This window comes from Oncorhynchus masou, chromosome 24 (genome assembly GCF_036934945.1).
Source record: "Oncorhynchus masou masou isolate Uvic2021 chromosome 24, UVic_Omas_1.1, whole genome shotgun sequence".
Taxonomy (NCBI): Eukaryota; Metazoa; Chordata; class Actinopteri; order Salmoniformes; family Salmonidae; genus Oncorhynchus; species Oncorhynchus masou.
Window position 1 is genome coordinate 10,701,014 of NC_088235.1, and position 23,310 is coordinate 10,724,323.

General features: G+C 39.2%; 1 pseudogene; it reads left to right on the plus strand.

Annotated features, from left to right (window-relative positions):
* LOC135511836 (receptor-type tyrosine-protein phosphatase epsilon-like) overlaps positions 1-22,888 on the plus strand; it is a 112,678-nt pseudogene extending 89,790 nt beyond the window's left edge.
* Positions 22,889-23,310: the final 422 nt, after the last annotated feature.

Consider the following 23,310-nt stretch of genomic DNA (forward strand, 5'->3'; position numbering starts at 1 on the left):
TGTGTGTTCTGATATCTTGATACCCAGACACTGTGTTGGACCCTGTGTGTTCTGATATCTTGATACCCAGACACTGTGTTGGACCCTGTGTGTTCTGATATCTTGATACCCAGACACTGTGTTGGACCCTGTGTGTTCTGATATATTGATATCCAGCCACTGTGTTGGACCCTGTGTGTTGATATCCAGCCACTGTGTTGGACCCTGTGTGTTTTGATATCTTGATACCCAGACACTGTGTTGGACCCTGTGTGTTCTGATATCTTGATACCCAGACAGTGTATTGGACCCTGTGTGTTCTGATATCTTGATACCCAGACAGTGTATTGGACCCTGTGTGTTCTGATATCTTGTCACACATGTATGACTCGTTGATAAAGTGTCCCTGTGTTCTATTTGGGGATTCGTGATTCAGGTTTTTTTTTCTACGGCCGTCCAAACGCAGCCTTGAGTTTATGATTCAGGATGATTCAAGATCTTTGGACCGTACGATACACTCTTTGTGGGAGGTTTTCCACGTAGAGGAAGTTTACGTTAGTCACTGTTAATGGACAAGAGGTTGTACAGGAAGTGCCGATAGACTGCCTTAACAAAGACCTATTGGTTACACTATACAATGCACATGCTCTGCCTGGAAGCAAGGCCAATGTAGTCCTGGTAACCTGATAGGTTTTCAATGGACGGTATGTTATGTTAACTGTTGGACCACTTCAGGTTCAGGTTTTTAAAGGTTCAAAGTTTATTCGCCACATGCTCAGGATACAACAGGTGGAAAACAGTACAGTGCAGCTTAGCCTGGTCCCAGATCTGTTTGTGCTGTGGTCGTCCTACGGTCGTTGTCACAAACAGATCTGGGATCAGCCTAGTGTTGCTGACTGGCTGACTGAGTGGCTGGCTGACTGGCTGGCTGACTGACTGGCTGGCTGGCTGGCTGGCTTTCTGACTAACTGAATGTGATGTGACTGGCGGGCAGACGGACTGGCTGGCTGGCTGGCTGGCTGGCTGGCTGGCTGGCTGACTGGCTGGCTGGCTGGCTGGCTGACTGGCTGACTGGCTGACTGGCTGACTAACTGAATGTGATGTGACTGGCTGGCTGACGGACTGGCTGACTGGCTGGCTGGCTGACGGACTGTACGAGTGGCTGGCTGACTGACTGAATGTGATGTGACTGGCTGGCTGGCTGACGGACTAGCTGGCTGGCTGGCTGACGGACTGACTGACTGGCTGACTGGCTGACTGTGGTGTGTTCTGTTTTGTTTTCAGTCGTTGCCGTCTGGATATACCCAGGGGACATGCCAGGAGGCCAACAAAGAAGACAACAGAGAAAAGAACAGATATCCCAACATCCTTCCATGTGAGGGGCTCCATCTCATTCTCTCTATATCATTAACTAGTGATGTCCCAACATCCTTTCATGTGATGGGCTCCATCTCATTCTCTCTACATCTATATCATTAACTAGTGATATCCCAACATCCTTCCATGTGAGGGGCTCCATCTCATTCTCTCTACATCTATATCATTAACTAGTGATATCCCAACATCCTTCCATGTGAGTGGCTCCATCTCATTCTCTCTACATCTATATCATTAACTAGTGATATCCCAACATCCTTCCATGTGAGGGGCTCCATCTCATTCTCTCTATATCATTAACTAGTGATATCCCAACATCCTTCCTATGTGAGGGGCTCCATCTCATTCTCTCTATATCATTAACTAGTGATATCCCAACATCCGTCCATGTGAGGGGCTCCATCTCATTCTCTCTACATCATTAACTAGTGATATCCCAACATCCTTCCATGTGAGGGGCTCCATCTCATTCTCTCTATATCATTAACTAGTGATATCCCAACATCCTTCCATGTGAGGGGCTCCATCTCATTCTCTCTACATCATTAACTAGTGTCAAAGAGCAACTTGATAGTCATGTGGAGCCACATTTGCAGAGCATAAGTCAAAAATTATTTTGGTATCGGTCAGTGATGCGAGACTCGTTCCCTAGCGACATGTATTCACACAGCAGTAGATACAGATCCTCACAGAGAGTCAACTCTTCTCGTTCTGCCTGCACTTCCTTTTGACCGGTTTCACTTCCTCTTTGGTCTATTCCTTAATTAACCCTCAGTCCATTTTATAGCAACTGAGACCAGGCTGAGATGGGTTCATCTTCACTCCCAACTTTTAGGATCTATTCCATTTATTTATTTATTTCACCTTTATTTAACCAGGTAGGCAAGTTGAGAACACCTTTATTTAACCAGGTAGGCTAGTTGAGAACAGCTTTATTTAACCAGGTAGGCAAGTTGAGAACACCTTTATTTAACCAGGTAGGCTAGTTGAGAACAGCTTTATTTAACCAGGTAGGCAAGTTGAGAACAGCTTTATTTAACCAGGTAGGCAAGTTGAGAACAGCTTTATTTAACCAGGTAGGCAAGTTGAGAACACCTTTATTTAACCAGGTAGGCTAGTTGAGAACAGCTTTATTTAACCAGGTAGGCAAGTTGAGAACACCTTTATTTAACCAGGTAGGCTAGTTGAGAACAGCTTTATTTAACCAGGTAGGCAAGTTGAGAACAGCTTTATTTAACCAGGTAGGCAAGTTGAGAACAGCTTTATTTAACCAGGTAGGCTAGTTGAGAACAGCTTTATTTAACCAGGTAGGCTAGTTGAGAACACCTTTATTTAACCAGGTAGGCTAGTTGAGAACAGCTTTATTTAACCAGGTAGGCAAGTTGAGAACAGCTTTATTTAACCAGGTAGGCAAGTTGAGAACAGCTTTATTTAACCAGATAGGCAAGAAGTTGAGAACAGCTTTATTTAACCAGGTAGGCAAGTTGAGAACAGCTTTATTTAACCAGGTAGGCAAGTTGACAACAGCTTTATTTAACCAGGTAGGCAAGTTGAGAACAGCTTTATTTAACCAGGTAGGCAAGTTGAGAACAGCTTTATTTAACCAGGTAGGCAAGTTGAGAACAGCTTTATTTAACCAGGTAGGCAAGTTGAGAACAGCTTTATTTAACCAGGTAGGCAAGTTGAGAATACCTTTATTTAACCAGGTAGGCAAGTTGAGAACAGCTTTATTTAACCAGGTAGGCAAGTTGAGAACAGCTTTATTTAACCAGGTAGGCAAGTTGACAACAGCTTTATTTAACCAGGTAGGCAAGTTGAGAACAGCTTTATTTAACCAGGTAGGCAAGTTGAGAACAGCTTTATTTAACCAGGTAGGCAAGTTGAGAACAGCTTTATTTAACCAGGTAGGCAAGTTGAGAACAGCTTTATTTAACCAGGTAGGCTAGTTGAGAACAGCTTTATTTAACCAGGTAGGCAAGTTGAGAACAGCTTTATTTAACCAGGTAGGCAAGTTGAGAACAGCTTTATTTAACCAGGTAGGCAAGTTGAGAACAGCTTTATTTAACCAGGTAGGCTAGTTGAGAACAGCTTTATTTAACCAGGCAGGCAAGTTGAGAACAGCTTTATTTAACCAGGTAGGCAAGTTGAGAACAGCTTTATTTAACCAGGTAGGCAAGTTGAGAACAGCTTTATTTAACCAGATAGGCAAGTTGAGAACAGCTTTATTTAACCAGGTTGGCCAGTTGAGAACAAGTTCTCATTTACAATTGCGACCTGGCCAAGATAAAGCAAAGCAGTTCGACACATACAACAACACAGTTACACATGGTGTAAAACAAACATACAGTCAATAATACAGTATAAACAAGTCGATATACGATGTGAGCAAATGAGATGAGATAAGGGAGGTAAAGGCAAAAAAATGCCATGGTGGCAAAGTAAATACAATATAACAAGTAAAACACTGGAATAGTAGATTTGCAATGGAAGAATGTGCAAAGTAGAAATAAAAATAATGGGGTGCAAAGGAGCAAAATAAATAAATTAAATAGAGTAGGGAAAGAGGTAGTTGTTTGGGCTAAAATATAGGTGGGCTATGTACAGGTGCAGTAATCTGTGAGCTGCTCTGACAGTTGGTGCTTAAAGCTAGTGAGGGAGATAAGTGTTTCCAGTTTCAGTGCTTTTTGTAGTTCTTTCCAGTCATTGGCAGCAGAGAACTGGAAGGAGAGGCGGCCAAAGAAAGAATTGGTTTTGGGGGTGACTAGAGAGGTATACCTGCTGGAGCGTGTGCTACACATGTGTTACAATACAAAATGGAGATCAAGGAATTGAATAGAATAGAGATCGAATAGAATAGAGATCAAGGAATTGTCTTTACACCCATTTTGACACCAGTTTTACCTACTGGAATTGTTGTCTGAACAGCCCTAACGTGTCCATGTGTCTTTAACAGATGACCATTCCAGGGTGGTGTTAACACAGCTCGATGGAAACCTCTGTTCAGACTACATCAACGCTTCCTATATCCATGTGAGTTGGGGATCGAGCTTTTTGTTTAAATGTGTGTTCTTCTTTGGCCTAAATAAAGTTGGGATAATATGTATATATATATATCATGTTATTATTCCAAACCGAAACAAGACCCGTTTTCATTGTAATGTTATTAATTATCAGTGTTTTTATTTTTATTTTTTGTTAGGGCTACACGGACAATAACAAATTTATCGCAGCACAAGGTAAATAAATCGATGTTGTTCTGCAGCAAATATTTAAATTAAAGTGTCGCGTGTGTTTTCCAAATGTAATAAAACATTTTTTTTTTTTAAATATGGCTGCTGGTTCCGTAATGTCAACAAAGATGAATGGGTTAATGAGGTAATGGACTGTTGTGTTCCAGGTCCTAAACAAGACACGGTAGCAGACTTCTGGAGGATGATATGGGAACAGAAGACAGCAACTATTGTCATGCTGACCAACCTGAAAGAGAGGAAAGAGGTGATTGGTTACAAAACTTCTTCGCTTTTTCAGTGTCAACACTGTTACTTTCACTTTGAGTTTCTCTATAATGTTATACCAGCACTAGAAATACAGCAACTGTCTTCATTACACATTACTGCTACACTACTACACTGCTACTAATACTATATTACTACTACACTAATCCTATATTAGTACTGCACTAATCCTATATTAGTACTACACAAATCCTATGTTACTGCTACACTAACACTAATCCTATATTACTACTACACTAATACTATATTACTGCTACACTAATCCTATATTAGTACTACACTAATCCTATGTTACTACTACACTAATCCTATATTACTACGACACTAATGCTATATTACTACTACACACATCCTATGTTACTACTACACTAATCCTATATTACTACTACACTAATCCTATATTACTACTACACTAATCCTATATTACTACTACACTAATCCTATATTACTACTACACTAATCCTATGTTACTACTACACTAATCATATGCTACTACTACACTAATCCTATGTTACTACTACACTAATCCTATGTTACTACTACACTAATCCTATGTTACTACTACACACATCCTATATTACTACCACACTAATCCTATATTACTACTACACTAATCCTATGTTACTACTACACTAATCCTATATTACTACTACACTAATCCTATGTTACTACTACACTAATCCTATGCTACTACTACACTAATCCTATATTACTACTACACTAATCCTATATTACTACTACACTAATCCTATGTTACTACTACACTAATCCTATGCTACTACTACACTAATCCTATGTTACTACTACACTAATCCTATGTTACTACTACACTAATCCTATGTTACTACTACACTAATCCTATGCTACTACTACACTAATCCTATGTTACTACTACACTAATCCTATGTTACTACTACACTAATCCTATGTTACTACTACACACATCCTATATTACTACCACACTAATCCTATATTACTACTACACTAATCCTATGTTACTACTACACTAATACCATATTACTACTACACTAATCCTATATTACTACTACACTAATCCTATGTTACTACTACACTAATCCTATGCTACTACTACACTAATCCTATGTTACTACTACACTAATCCTATGTTACTACTACACTAATCCTATGTTACTACTACACTAATCCTATGTTACTACTACACACATCCTATATTACTACCACACTAATCATATATTACTACTACACTAATCCTATGTTACTACTACACTAATACCATATTACTACTACACTAATACCATATTACTACTACACTAATCCTATATTACTACTACACTAATCCTATGTTACTACTACACTAATCCTTTGTTACTACCACACACATCCTATATTACTACCACACTAATCCTATATTACTACTACACTAATCCTATGTTACTACTACACTAATACCATATTACTACTACACTAATACCATATTACTACTACACTAATCCTATATTACTACTACACTAATCCTATATTACTACTACACTAACCCTATATTACTACTACACTAATCCTATGTTACTACTACACTAATCCTATGTTACTACTACACTAATCCTATGTTACTACTACACTAATCCTATATTACTACTACACTAATCCTATATTACTACTACACTAACCCTATATTACTACTACACTAATCCTATGTTACTACTACACTAATCCTATGTTACTACTACACTAATCCTATGTTACTACTACACTAATCCTATGTTACTGCTACACTAACACATTGCTGCTTCACTTGTCTGAGTGCCCTCAAGCCTCTGAATTCAAGCCATCCATTTCCACTTCACAATCTCTCCTTAGACAGAGGAGGTCATCTGTCTCCATGTGTACTTTCCCCTGTGAGCAGTCCCAAGGAGCTTTACCCTGGAGAGAGAGAGAGAGAGAGCTAACCTTGCAGAGATCAATAAAAACAGGAAAGAAAGGAGATTAAAATCAGCTTCTGTGCTGCTCGGAATCGATGATTAAATAATGGCTAATAAAGCCCTCTAAGTCTTTATCATAATTAGTCAGCAAACTCTCTTTAAGTGGTTTTAGACTGGCTAATTCTGATTGGCTGGCTGGCAGATTAAGCCCTCACATTCTCTACTGCACTCAGTGTCTTACCAGTCACCTTTAGGATGGTGATGCATTCAATGCCACCCTCCTATACCTATACCCCTACACATCTAGAATAGTCCTAGTAAGTTATCACAGGGCGTCATCAGCGCTCACCTAATTAGCCCTTAGGCCACTGGTTGAGAGAAATACTCATTCTTTTTGGGGCAGAAATATGTGAGGTTTTATGTTTATTTTTTTAACCTTTATTTGACTAGGTATAGGAGGGTGGCATTGAATGTGTGTATTGAATGCATCACCAAGACTTCCTCGCTTCTTCAGTGTCAACTCTGTTACTTTCACTTTGAGTTTCTCTATAATGTTATACCAGCACTAGAAATACAGCAACTGTCTTCATTACACATTACTGCTACACTGCTAAACTACTACACTGATACTAATACTATATTACTACTTCACTAATCCTATATTAGTACTACACTAATCCTATATTAGTACTACACTAATCCTATGTTACTGCTACCATCCTAAAGGTGACTGGTAAGACACTGAGTGCAGTAGAGAATGTGAGGGCTTAATCTGCCAGCCAGCCAATCAGAATTAGCCAGTCTAAAACCACTTAAAGAGAGTTTGCTGACTAATTATGATAAAGACTTAGAGGGCTTTATTAGCCATTATTTAATCATCGATTCCGAGCAGCACAGAAGCTGATTTTAATCTCCTTTCTTTCCTGTTTTTATTGATCTCTGCAAGGTTAGCCCTCTCTCTCTCTCTCTCTCTCTCTCTGTCTCTCTCTGTCTTTGTCTCTCTCTGTCTCTGTCTCTCTCTGTCTCTGTCTCTGTCTCTGTCTCTGTCTCTCTCTGTCTCTCTCTCTGTCTCTCTCTGTCTCTCTCTCTGTCTCTCTCTCTGTGTCTCTCTCTGTGTCTCTCTCTCTGTGTCTCTCTCTCTGTGTCTCTGTCTCTCTCTCTGTCTGTCTCTCTGTCTCTCTCTCTGTCTGTCTCTCTGTCTCTCTCTCTCTCTCTCTCTCTGTCTCTCTGTCTCTCTCTCTCTCTCTCTCTCTCTCTCCAGGGTAGAGTCAGTTTAAGAACAAATTCTTATTTTCAATGATGGCGTAGGAACAGTGTGGTTAACTGCCTGTTCAGGGGCAGAAGGACAGATTTGAACCTTGTCAACTCGGGGGTTTGAACTTGCAACCAACGCTCTAACCACTAGGCTACCCTGCTGTTGTTGGAGGGTGCGTCTTGGTCTTGGTCAGGTTTAGCTTGGAAAATGATGCCCTTGACAATCTGCCGCAATAGATGGCCGCCTAATCCTGCCTGTTGGGCGAGCCGGCCCTGGGGGAGCTCTTCCTTCTCACTCTAATAGGTTGAAGAGTCAGGGGCGGAGCTAAGAAGTCAAGACAGATTGCCCCCGCGTGTGAACTAATAGAATCTAATACTACAGTACTGTCTTATCTTCTATACTATGTGTACAATCTAGATGTTGTTATTGTAGGCTACACCGTACGAGACATGCAGTCTCTATGCTAGCATAGCACTTAGAATGACCTGCAGTCTCCATGCTAGCATAGCACTTAGAATGACCTGTAAACATGCAGTCTCCATGCTAGCATAGCACTTAGAATGACCTGTAAACATGCAGTCTCCATGCTAGCATAGCACTTAGAATGACCTGTAAACATGCAGTCTCCATGCTAGCATAGCACTTAGAATGACCTGTAAACATACAGTCTCCATGCTAGCATAGCACTTAGAATGACCTGTAAACATGCAGTCTCCATGCTAGCATAGCACTTAGAATGACCTGTAAACATGCAGTCTCCATGCTAGCATAGCACTTAGAATGACCTGTAAACATACAGTCTCCATGCTAGCATAGCACTTAGAACGACCTGTAAACATACAGTCTCCATGCTAGCATAGCACTTAGAATGACCTGTAAACATACAGTCTCCATGCTAGCATAGCACTTAGAATGACCTGTAAACATGCAGTCTCCATGCTAGCATAGCACTTAGAATGACCTGTAAACATGCAGTCTCCATGCTAGCATAGCACTTCGAAATGCACACCCGATCGATCATTTGTTTCATACGTTGTTGTGGTCAATTATATATATATATTCCTGTCAATTCAGTAAATACACAGACATACCAATTCCAATTCTCTTCAATGCTTTTCAAAAGGAAACTGTATCATTGAAATTGGAATTAGGTTATTTATACTTTCTGAATGAACTGGAATTAAAATAGAACCGATTCCAACCCTGTTTTATACTAAGTTAGCGTGCTAGTATAGACATTGGAACATTCTCTATGATTAAAACCTGAGTGTCCTGTGTTGACTCATTGCTTCCCTGTTTGTGTTTCCAAACCACTAGGACAAGTGTTACCAGTACTGGCCAGACCAGGGCTGTTGGACCTATGGTAATGTCCGGGTGGCTGTGGAAGACTTCACTGTGTTGGTGGACTACACCATAAGGAAGTTCTGCATACAATATGTAAGTGATTATTAGATGGTAATCATGTGGGTCATGTAGATTATAACAGTACTGTAGGTTTGGTTGGAAATGTAAGTGCTTACCTGTCCTATACTTATTCACTTGTAGTATACTAAAGTACTATATTTATTCACTTGTAGTATACTAAAGTACTATATTTATTCACTTGTAGTATAATAAAGTACTATATTTATTCACTTGTAGTATACTCAAGTATTATACTTGTTCACTTGTAGTATACTTAAGTACTACACTATAGTCATATACTTATTCACTTGTAGTATACTAAAGTACTATATTTATTCACTTGTAGTATAGTAAAGTACTATATTTATTCACTTGTAGTATACTCAAGTATTATACTTGTTCACTTGTAGTATACTTAAGTACTACACTATAGTCATATACTTATTCACTTGTAGTATACTAAAGTAGTATACTTATTCACTTGTAGTATACTAAAGTAGTATACGTATTCACTTGTAGTATACTAAAGTCCTATACTTATTCACTTGTAGTATACTGAAGTACTATACTATAGTCATATACTTATTCACTTGTCGTATACTAAAGTCCTATACTTTTTCACTTGTAGTTTACTAAAGTGATACCAATAAGTATTTGACTGTAAATATGTAGTCTACAGAGCTCCACAACACTGATGGACATAGCAACTTAAAAGATGTGCTGTAAACTGTGTGTGTTTTTTGTGTCGTGTGAATAGAGTAGACTACAGATGTAGGATCATAATTTGAGCGTTTGTCATTTCCACTTTTGATATTTTAAACTTGAATTGCCCAAACTAAAGATGTATCAACCCCTACAAAAATGTCCTTTAATTATAAATCTACATAATAATTCACATTTCCTGTTTCTGAAGGATTATTTTCCTGCTGTAGCAAACTGGCTCAAATTAAGATCCTACATCTGTACAACACAACCACATGAACCACAGAGACACAGCCTATCAAAGCCTACTGCTGCTACTGATCAGCAGTGACGTCCAGGGCCCCACGTCGGGGACAGGGTCTATTGTGTGTGCAGCCTGCTGGCCACCACAGTTGTCCCATGTCCCTGAGCTGACACTACTCAGCGGTCATCTGTGGTTTGGCACAGGCCAGCCCGGTCTTGTAGCTGAGTGCCACCTGTTTTACTTACCTGGATGACATTCTACTAGCCGACACTCTTAGAAAGGAAGCTGCTATCGTCAACCTCATAGGGTTCTTTGGCTGTCCTCATAGGAGAACCCTTTGAAGAAGCCTTTTTGGTTTCAGGTTGAACCCTTTTTGGTTCCATGCAGAACCCTTTCCACAGAGGTAGTATTTGGTTTATAGTAATGACTCTATGTAGAATATGAATTATAGTAATGACTCTATGTAGTATACGGTATAGTAATGACTCTATGTAGTATCTGGTTTATAGTAATGACTCTATAGTAATGTAGTATCTGGTTTATAGTAATGACTCTATGTAGAATCTGAATTATAGTAATGACTCTATGTAGTATCACTTATAGTAATGACTCTATGTAGTATCTAGGTATATAGTAATGGCTCTATGTAGTATCATGTATAGTAATGACTCTATAATAATGTAGTATCTGATTTATAGTAATGACTCTATGTAGAATCTGAATTATACTAATGACTCTATGTAGAATCTGAATTATAGTAATGACTCTATGTAGTATCACGTATAGTAATGACTCTATAATAATGTAGTATCTGATTTATAGTAATGACTCTATGTAGAATCTGAATTATAGTAATGACTCTATGTAGTATACGGTATAGTAATGACTCTATGTAGTATACGGTATAGTAATGACTCTATGTAGTATACTGTATAGTAATGACTCTATGTAGAATCTGAATTATAGTAATGACTCTATGTAGAATACGGTATAGTAATGACTCTATGTAGTATACGGTATAGTAATGACTCTATGTAGAATCTGAATTATAGTAATGACTCTATGTAGTATACGGTATAGTAATGACTCTATGTAGTGTCTGGTTTTATAGTAATGACTCTATGTAGAATCTGAATTATAGTAATGACTCTATGTAATATCTGTATAGTAATGACTCTAAGTAGAATCTGAATTATAGTAATGACTCTATGTAGTATACGGTATAGTAATGACTCTATGTAGAATCTGAATTATAGTAATGACTCTATGTAGTATACGGTATAGTAATGACTCTATGTAGTATACGGTATAGTAATGACTCTATGTAGAATCTGAATTATAGTAATGACTCTATGTAGTATACGGTATAGTAATGACTCTATGTAGAATCTGAATTATAGTAATGACTCTATGTAGTATCTGTATAGTAATGACTCTATGTAGAATCTGAATTATAGTAATGACTCTATGTAGTATACGGTATAGTAATGACTCTACGTAGTGTCTGTATAGTAATGACTCTACGTAGTATCTGGTTTATAGTAATGACTCTATGTATTATCAGGTATAGTAATGACTATGTAGTATTTGGTATAGTAATGACTCTATGTAGTATCTGTATAGTAATGACTCTACGTAGTATCTGGTTTATAGTAATGCCTCTACGTAGTATCTGTATAGTAATAACTCTACGTAGTATCTGTATAGTAATGACTCTACGTAGTATCTGGTTTATAGTAATGACTCTACGTAGTATCTGTATAGTATTGACTCTACATAGTCGCTCTGGATAAGAGCGTCTGCTAAATGACTTAAATGTAAATGTAAATGTAGTATCTGTATAGTAATGACTCTATGTAGTATCTGTATAGTAATGACTCTACGTAGTATCTGTATAGTAATGACTCTACGTAGTATCTGTATAGTAATGACTCTACGTAGTATCTGTATAGTAATGACTCTACGTAGTATCTGTATAGTAATGACTCTATGTAGTATCTGTATAGTAATGACTCTACGTAGTATCTGTATAGTTATGACTCTATGTAGTATCTGTATAGTAATGACTACGTAGTATCTGTATAGTAATGACTCTACGTAGTATCTGTATAGTAATGACTACGTAGTATCTGTATAGTAATGACTCTACGTAGTACCTGTATAGTAATGACTCTACGTAGTATCTGTATAGTAATGACTCTACATAGTATCTGTATAGTAATGACTCTGTATGCCTGCTCTGTGTGTTGTCTCCTGTAGCAGGCCAGCGACGGCACCAAGCCCTCCAGGCTGGTCACCCAGCTCCACTTCACCAGCTGGCCTGATTTCGGGGTGCCCTTTTCCCCATCGGCATGCTCAAGTTCCTCAAGAAAGTCAAGATGGTCAACTCCTCCTTCGCTGGGCCCATCGTGGTTCACTGCAGGTACGTTATACTGGGGATGTGGTCTTTTAGGCACATTTCAAGTGTTTGTACTGGACATAGTAACCCGAAGGTTACTTCCCACCTGTCTTTAGGAAGAGATAGAGAGAGATCTTACTGTCATGCTATAGATAGTTGACTCCTTGGCCTTCTCTGTCCTTTGTCTCTGCAGTGCTGGTGTGGGAAGGACAGGGACCTTCATTGTGATTGATGGCGTGATTGACATGATGCACCAAGAGCAGAAGATTGACGTCTTTGGTTTTGTGTCCAAGATAAGAGACCAGCGCTCACAGCTTGTACAGACAGACGTGAGTAGGCTCAAAACAACAGGGTCACAACACTATTTCATGCAATGCATCAGTCTATGTTTCTCTTAGTACTAGGACTAGCAACTGTACAAAAGTAAGCATTGCCCTTCCTACTACTACAGTGTTCTAAATATGTATTTGTAATGTAAACTAGAAAATATAGAGGTCCAAGAATCTATCCCTGTGGAACACCACACTTGATCTCATCTTATTCATCTTCTCCTTCTCCTTCTTCTCCTGCTTCTTCTTCATCTTCTTCTTCTACTCCTTTTTCTTCTTTTTCTTCTTCTTCTTCTTCTTCTTCTTCTCCTTCATCTTTTCCTCCTTCTTCTTCAGGTTCTTCCTTTGGAAGCAATTATCAAAGTGTATGGACTTTCATTCCTATTGTTCTAGTGCTCTAAATATGAGTTTGTCTTCCTCTGTGGCCTCCAGATTCAGTACTCGTTCATCTACCAGGCCCTGTTGGAATACTACCTCTACGGAGACACGGAACTGGACGTGTCATCTCTGGAAGGACACCTGCACAAACTCCACAACACCCACGCCCCTTCGACAGGGTCGGCCTGGAGGAAGAGTTCAAAGTGAGAGCCAGGGGTCCTCTCTTCTCTGACAGGGTTGTAGTTGATAAGATGGAGCCCTTTGCTACATGCAGCGTAGAACCCTGAAAGGCTGTGTGTCCTTATAACAGCCATTGTGGACATCGGGTATAAATTATTCTATGTAAATTTGCATTGCTCTTATTTTTGACCCCCCCGAGTGGCTCAGCGGTTGTTTCACAACACAGCCGTGATCGGGAGTCCCATAGGGCGGCGCACAATTGGCCCAGCGTCATCCGGGTTAGGGGAGGGTTTGTCCGGGATGGGGGGGGGCCGCCATTGTAAAAAAGAAAAATTGTTCTTAACTGACTTTGCCTAGTTAAATATGACGTCATCTATGTGTATATTTATACCCTGACACTTTCCTGTCCCCCCACCCCACCCCACCCCACCCCCACCTTTATCGTCCAGAAACTGACCAACATGCGGATAATGAAGGAGAACATGAGGATGGGAAATCTCCCTGCCAACATGAAGAAGAACCGAGTGCTCCAGATTATTCCATGTAAGGAACGCCGGAAAAGTTACAACACAACAAACTGAATGAGATCTGTTTTCCCCCAGAGTCCAGTCACTCTACACTACGTCATGCGGATCTTTACCTTGTGACAGATTGGGACCCACAGATTATATCGTGTTCATAACCCCCCTCCCCTTTTAAGAACGAAACAAGAAATATGATTAAATCCCTTATTCCCTTGGTTCGCTCACCTAAATTGCATTCATGCAGAATTAACCAGGGAAATCCATTGTATATGTTATTTTTTCATATTTGGTATATCATATATTTAAACCTTGATGCCTGGGACTGACATCGAGATCTTTTAGTGAGGCGTCTTGTTGTTTTATCTGATCAAACGCTCATTGTTTTTGCTGTTCTTAAGGTTGAGTGATGCGTTTTTTCATTGCCTGCTTCTCATCTTACAAATAATGTTTGGGAAATGGATCTGGAGGAAGCGTTTTAGGGTGCATCTCAAACGGCACCCTATTCCCTATTTAGTGCACAACATTTGACCAGGGTCTATAGGCCTGTGGTCAAAAGTAGTGCACTGTATAGGGAATAGGTTGCCATTTGAGACACTGGTTTTAGGCATCTAATACGGGCGATCTATTCATAAATCAACAGTGACAGCATCACAGATGATCCAATTCCTTCCGCCCCTAATTCATCTGCTCCTTCCTCTGGCCGTTCGATTGTAGGGCCGTTAAGGGCCACACCATTAGTGAGTTAAGATGTGTGTTGGTGTAATGGGAAGGGTGACATTACAGGGACATTTATTTCCATGGCAGTTTCCTATAACGTCCACTAGGGGGGGATGTGAGTCCCTGTTACCATGTAGTAGACCCGCGCCTTGCTAGGACGTTAGCTACGTCTCCACGGATCGCGGTTGAATCCCAGTGCTTGGAACTCATTTTGAAAATCATAATTTTTGACCCTATCCTAAACCTTAACCCTTAACCTAAACCACCTATTCCTATTTGGTAGTCATGTATTTCAAACCTTGATGCGTGGGACTGACATTGAGAGATCTTGTTGTTTTGTTGTTTTCTCTGTTAAAAAAACGTGCATTTGTTTTTGCTGTTCTTTAGGTTGAGTGATGCGTTTCTTTTCCATGCCTGTCTCTCATCTTACAAACAGTGTTTGGGAAATGGATCTGGAGGAGCGTTTTTAGTGTGCATCGCAAATGGCACCCTATTCCCTATTTAGTGCACTACTATGGCACCCTATTCCCTATTTAGTGCACTACGTTTGACCAGGGTCTATAGGGCTCAGAATGAAGGCCTTCACTTTTTGCACAGTTTGTCTGACAGCTAAAAAATATGTCCCAAACAAAAGTGGCGCGTCATTAAAACGCCAAACCCATGTCGTAATCCTGCCGTTACGATGTAGGGGCTCGGGGTTTTTACCGCTAGATTGAGTTGTTATGCCTTTGATATACTCTGTAAACACCCTCTTTGTAGTTATCACCCGTTTAAAATGAATTCTAATCTTGAATTGTATTTTTCAGATGACTTCAACAGAGTGATTATGTCCATGAGAAGAGGCCAAGAGTTTACTGACTACATCAATGCTTCATTTATAGATGTAAGTAAACAGTACACTACTCACTACTACATCAATGAGTAAACAGTACAATACTCACTACTGCATCAATGAGTAAACGTCACAATACTCACAACTATATCAATGAGTAAACATTACAATACTCACGACTACATCAATGAGTAAACAGTACAATACTCACTACTATATCAATGAGTAAACGTCACAATACTCACTACTATATCAATGAGTAAACGATATAATACTCACTACTATATCAATGAGTAAACATTACAATACTCACTACTACATCAAAGAGTAAACATTACAATACTCACTACTATATCAATGAGTAAACATTGCAATACTCACTACTATATCAATGAGTAAACATTGCAATACTCACTACTATATCAATGAGTAAACATTGCAATACTCACTACTATATCAATGAGTAAACATTGCAATACTCACTACTACATCAATGAGTAAACATTACAATACTCACTACTACATCAATGAGTAAACATTACAATACTCACTACTACATCAATGAGTAAACAGTACAATACTCACTACTACATCAATGAGTAAACATTACAATACTCACTACTACATCAATGAGTAAACAGTACAATACTCACTACTACATCAATGAGTAAACATTACAATACTCACTACTACATCAATGCGTAAACAGTACAATACTCACTACTACATCAATGAGTAAACATTACAATACTCACTACTACATCAATGCGTAAACAGTACAATACTCACTACTACATCAATGAGTAAACATTACAATACTCACTACTACATCAATGAGTAAACAGTACAAAACTCACTACTACATCAATGAGTAAACATTACAATACTCACTACTACATCAATGCGTAAACGTGAATCAATACGCTGCAATCTGCAAAGTTGTCTAACATGGTGCTAATGCCTGTACTGTGTACTGTGGTGGGGTGTCCTCAGGGCTACAGGCAGAAGGACTACTTCATAGCGACCCAGGGTCCTTTATCTCACACGGTAGAGGACTACTGGAGGATGGCGTGGGAGTGGAAGTGTCACTCCATCGTCATGCTGACGGAGCTACAGGAGAGGGAGCAGGTAGGAAGGATAATCCGTCGAATTTATAGCATTTAAACAACTCATATTTTATGATATATCTCTATGCTATTCACTTACTAACTACTGCATCTTAGTTGTCTACCGCTAGCAAGGATCCAAAACTAGGACCTCTTTGTGTTGAGCTATTGTAATATTGTGGTAGAGTACTGTTCTTAACATGATTTGAGTTATTGTAATATTGTAGTAGGCTACCGTTCTAACATGATTTGAGTTATTGTAATATTGTAGTAGGCTACTGTCCTAACATGATTTGAGTTATTGTAATATTGTAGTAGAGTACTGTTTTTCCATGTTTTCAGTTATTGTAATATTGTAGTAGGTTACTGTTCGTGAACATGTCTTCTATTATTTGATGGTAATAGAATCACTGTGTTATCCAGTACTCAGTCTTAATCTCCTGACTGTGTCTCCTGCAGGACAAGTGTTTCCAGTACTGGCCCACAGAGGACTCAGTGACCTATGGAGACTACACTGTAGAGATGAAGGGATCCACTGTGTGTGACAGCTTCAGTGTACGGGATCTGGTACTCACCTACGGCCCAGTAAGTTTACATGGAAATACCCTGAGGTAGTGAGGGACCTAAAAGCAATAGTTTATTGGGACATTAACCTTAGCCTTCTTCTTACCTCTAGAGGGGTCCATGATTAATCACAGGAATAAAGTGTTTGTCGTGTTAGCATATTGCTAATCTTGTAACCCTCAACCCAAATTAGACGTTAACAGTCATCACGAAAGTAGCGTATTGCAAACACTCTGCATCCTAAATTATCTTTCCAAAACTTAGCAAGTGGCAAAAATTTGCTCCAAATGTTGAATTATCCATCCAAGCCTAGCATGTTGCTAAAATTAGCTCCCAATGTTAAATGATCTGTCCAAACCTAGCATGTTGCTAAAATTAGCTCCCAATGCTAAATGATCTGTCCTAACCTAGCATGTTGCTAAAATTAGCTCCCAATGTTAAATGATCTGTCCAAACCTAGCATGTTGCTAAAATTAGCTCCCAATGTTAAATGATCTGTCCAAACCTAGCATGTTGCTAAAATTAGCTTCCACTGCTAAATGATCTGTACAAACCTAGCATGTTGCTAAAATTAGCTCCCAATGTTAAATGATCTGTCCAAACCTAGCATGTTGCTAAAATTAGCTCCCAATGTTAAATAATCTGTCCAAACCTAGCATGCTGCTAAAATTAGCTCCCAATGCTAAATGATCTGTCCTAACCTAGCATGTTGCTAAAATTAGCTCCCACTGCTAAATGATCTGTCCTAACCTAGCATGTTGCTAAAATTAGCTCCCACTGCTAAATGATCTGTCCAAACCTAGCATGTTGCTAAAATTAGCTCCCACTGCTAAATGATCTGTCCAAACCTAGCATGTTGCTAAAATTAGCTCCCAATGCTAAATGATCTGTCCAAACCTAGCATGTTGCTAAAATTAGCTCCCACTGCTAAATGATCTGTCCTAACCTAGCATATTGCTAAAATTAGCTCCCAATGCTAAATGATCTGTCCACACCTAGCATGTTGCTACAATTAGCATCCTGGCAGCTACATTATCTTTCCAAACCCGGGGTTTCAGGATAAGCAGACACGTCTGGTCCGCCACTTCCATTTTCACGGCTGGCCAGAGATCGGGATCCCAGCCGAAGGGAAAGGAATGATCGACATCATCGCCTCGGTGCAGAGACAGCAACAGCAGTCAGGAAACCATCCCATCATCGTACACTGCAGGTCGCTCAGACTCTGACCCTTATCACCATGTGGTGGAATATGTTACTTTGGGAATACTTTTACACTTCACTGTTACCTAAGTAACACTCTTATACCACTTTAAATATACTTCATAACAATTCTTTATTACACATTTACTGTTACTATGGTATAACTTTATTAAACATTTACTGTTACTTTGGTAACACTTTATTACACGTTTACTGTTACTATGGTAACACTTTATTACACATTTACTGTTACTTTGGTGACACTTTATTAAACATTTACTTCTACTATGGTAACACTTTATTAAACATTTACTGTTACTTGGTGACACTTTGTTACACTTTACTGTTACTATGGTAACACTTTATTACACATTTACTGTAACTATGGTAACACTTTATTACACATTTACTGTTACTTTGGTAACACTTTATTACACATGTACTGTAACTATGGTAACACTTTATTACACATTTACTGTTACTATGGTAACACTTTATTAAACATGTACTGTAACTATGGTAACACTTTATTACACATGTACTGTTACTTTGGTAACACTTTATTACACATGTACTGTTACTATGGTAACACTTTATTACACATTTACTGTTACTATGGTAACACTTTATTACACATTTACTGTTACTTTGGTGACACTTTATTACACATTTACTGTTACTATGGTAACACTTTATTACACATTTACTGTTACTTTGGTAACACTTTATTACACATGTACTGTAACTATGGTAACACTTTATTACACATGTACTGTAACTATGGTAACACTTTATTACACATGTACTGTTACTTTGGTAACACTTTATTACACATGTACTGTTACTATGGTAACACTTTATTACACATTTCCTGTTACTATGGTAACACTTTATTACACATTTACTCTTAATATGGTAACACTTTTTACTTGTATAGTTTGTTGAGCATTCTTTAGGCAAGACTGTTACTATAGCAACCCATTACAACAGTCACAAAACCCCAAAAGTCACTGTTTTTCTTGAATGTTTTGTTGTGTAGTGCTGGTGCAGGGCGAACAGGTACGTTCATTGCACTGAGCAATATCCTGGAGCGGGTCAAGGCTGAGGGCCTACTGGACGTCTTCAGACTGTGAAGAGTTTACGGATGCAGAGACCACATATGGTCCAGACCGTGGTGAGGACATTGACACAAATCCCAATGCCATTAATAGATAATATAATCATTTATTGGCCATTAAGTTTAACGCAGAATGGACATCTGTCTTTGGTGCTCTGGCTTTACAGTAAAGCGATCAGAACGGACGTAAAACATTGAACATTTACATGTTAGTTCACCGGAGTCGTATCTAGAATTCTCCCTGACGGTTCTCAAATTCTTTCCCCAGGAACAATACGACTTCTGCTACCGCGTGGTACAAGACTTTGTGGACATTTTCTCAGACTATGCCAATTTTAAATGATGAAATATTTGCCTTACAAACATTTTTTTTTTTTTCAAATGTTGTTGTTGTTTTTTTTTTCAAATACCAGTTGGTCAGGCTTTGTGTCATGTCCTTAGAAGGATTAAATGTTTTTCTATTTCGCTATGCACTTGTCCTTACTGTAACTAAAACTCCATCCCTCGCTGTAATATACTGTCCCCTCAACGGACGAAAATTTGTAAATGCCAAAATGTAAGATTAATAATGTATATTTCACATCATGTATAATAATTATTTTGTAATGAAATTCAAGTGTTTTTTGTGTGTTTCTTTTTAGTTTTAAACGTTGAGTCTCTTTATTCACATATTTTAGTTGTTGTATGATACTGTACTTTTGTTAAACATCGTGTTTGTTCAGACTGGGTGTTTATTTTGGCTTCTGACCGTTCTTGTTTCCTTTTGAAAAGAGGCGCTATTGTAAATGTTTTGCATATCGATAGCAGACCTTCCATTTAATTGCATTCTAAGAACATTGTATGTGTATATATATATATGTGTGTATATATATGTATATATATATATATATATATATATATATGTGAATATTAGTAAGATATTCTGACATGTACTGATGCCTTCTATCTGTGACTAGAGGTGATATCTCATCCTTCTTTTATTGAATTGGAAATAACCCTTTTATTTAAAAAAAAATAATATATATATATATTAAGGTATTTACAATGCAAGTTTTTTCAGGCACAATATCAAGAACACAGAAGAAAAAAAAATATGCAAAGTATTGAATATCAAGTTACGCCATTATTATTATTATTATTATTATTATTGTCAAGGATAATAGTTTAAAACAACATATTAAAGAATTGTAAGAAAGAGTTTCCTGATGGAAGTAGTAGCAACTACACATATAATAACAAGGTACCAGTAGTAGTACTAATCAGTAGTACTAATCAAATCAGTAGTACAAAACATACTGCAGTTTTTTTGTTTGTTGCCATTGCACATATTCTGAAGCACATGTACATCACCAAGAAATAGCACAGATACATTCTGTCAAATATGTTAAATCTGAAACGTCACAGTCATCATTTGTATATTCATGTGTATTGCTTTAATGGCAGTTTGGATACATTTATTTAGTTTTTTTGTTAAATGTATGCGTTCCTGAACTGTCCATATCGTTTAGACGTGACGTGTATTATTTGACCTAGATAGGAAGGTGTCTGCTGATGCAGTTGCCAAAAAATGACTATAAGGAATAAACAAAAACACAAGTCGTTCTGATCTGACGCAACACTCAGTGTGACCTGTAAAATTAAAAGATTGTAACTTAAGGGCATCGAAATGAACTCGACACAATATATATATATATGCATTTTTTTTTTTGTAAGCACAAAAGATGGGCGTGTTTCATTTAAAATAACGATCCTCAATCTGTTCATAATATATCCATGTAAATGCCATACTTTAGTATTTAGACCTCAGTGCCGTTGTAGTACACCGGCTACCACCAATCTCATGATATATAAAACATATCCTCATTATGGCCTTACACCATTTGTATTGTTGTGAAAGATGAGGTCAGGGGTCAACCAAAACATGACCTCATAAACTCCCATGATATATAAAACATATCCTCATTATGGCCTTACACCATTTGCATTGTTGTGAAAGATGAGGTCAGGGGTCAACCAAAACATGACCTCATAAAACTCCCAACGGTGCTTCAATGCCAGTTAAGTTACGGGCGTCCTTGTATAGGAGTCCTTGTATTGAAATAAGTCCAACTGAATGCCAAGGGCCCAGAAGCCCACATTTACACACCCCTCTATTCCTATATGACACGTTGATACAACGGGGAGGATGAACTCTAACCGTGTCAGATACACAATGAACGAGGATGTTTAGTAGTTGGGAATATGGAATTGTTGGATGCTTTGTCAGATGTGAGTTGTTGTTTCGGGAGGAATGGCCTAACTTAACTTCACCTCTCTCTCTCCCTTTTCTCTCTCTCTCTCTGTCTCTCTCTCTCTTGGCCTCTCTCTCTCTCTCTCTCTCTCGGCCTCTCTCTCTCTCGGCCTCTCTCTCTCTTGGCCCCTCTCTCTCGGCCCCTCTCTCTCTCTCTGCCTCTCTCTCTCGGCCCCTCTCTCTCTCGGCCTCTCTCTCTCTCGGCCTCTCTCTCTCGGCCTCTCTCTCTCTCTTGGCCCCTCTCTCTCTCGGCCCCTCTCTCTCTCAGCTCTCTCTCTCTCTCGGCCTCTCTCTCTCTCTTGGCCCCTCTCTCTCGGTCCCTCTCTCTCGGCCCCCTCTCTCTCTCTCTCTCTCTCTCTCGGCGTCTCTCTCTCTCTGCCTCTCTCTCTCTCTCGGCTTCTCTCTCTCTCGGCCTCTCTCTCTTTCGGCCTCTCTCTCTCTCTCTTGGCCCCTCTCTCTTGCCCCCTCTCTCTCTCGGCACCTCTCTCTCTCTCGGCCTCTCTCTCTCTCGGCCTCTCTCTCTCGGCCCCTCTCTCTCTCGGCCTCTCTCTCTCTCTCTCTCGGCCTCTCTCTCTCTCTTGGCCCCTCTCTCTCTCGGCCCCTCTCTCTCGGCCTCTCTCTCTCTCGGCCTCTCTCTCTCTCTTGGCCCCTCTCTCTCGGTCACTCACTCTCTTGGCCCCTCTCTCTCTCAGCCTCTCTCTCCCTCTCGGCCTCTCTCTCTCTGCCTCTTTTGATCTGTTCTTTGATGAAGATGAAAGAGGGTGTTTTCAGGTCACACCTCTTCATCTTTAGTTTTCTGCTTTTCATTGTCGCCCTCTTGGATTCTCAATGTCTTTTAAATGCCAGGTTGCAACATTAAATTCATTGAAAAACCTACTTTTTGCTCCGTCAATTCACTTACATGTGATCACTGCCATCTAGTGGTGAAGAAGGGGTATATAATTATTCAGTTGTATTATGATTTCTGAGAACCAGTAGATGTTACTGTTAAGTTGAAATATCCTATTCAAAGTGGCCGAAGGCACTGTATCTCAGTGCAAGAGGTGTCACTACAGTCCCTGGTTCGAATCCAGGCTGCATCACATCCGGCCGCGGTTGGGAGTCCCATAGGGCGGCGCACAATTGGCCCAGCATCGTCCGGTGTAATAAGTAAGAATTTGTTTGTTAACGTACTTGCCCAGTTAAGTTAAGGTTAAGTGTCGAAATAAAATAACAATGTTGGAGCAGGGGACTGTTACATACAGTATACAGGGGGCTGTTACATACAGTATACAGGGGGCTGTTACAGGGGGCTGTTA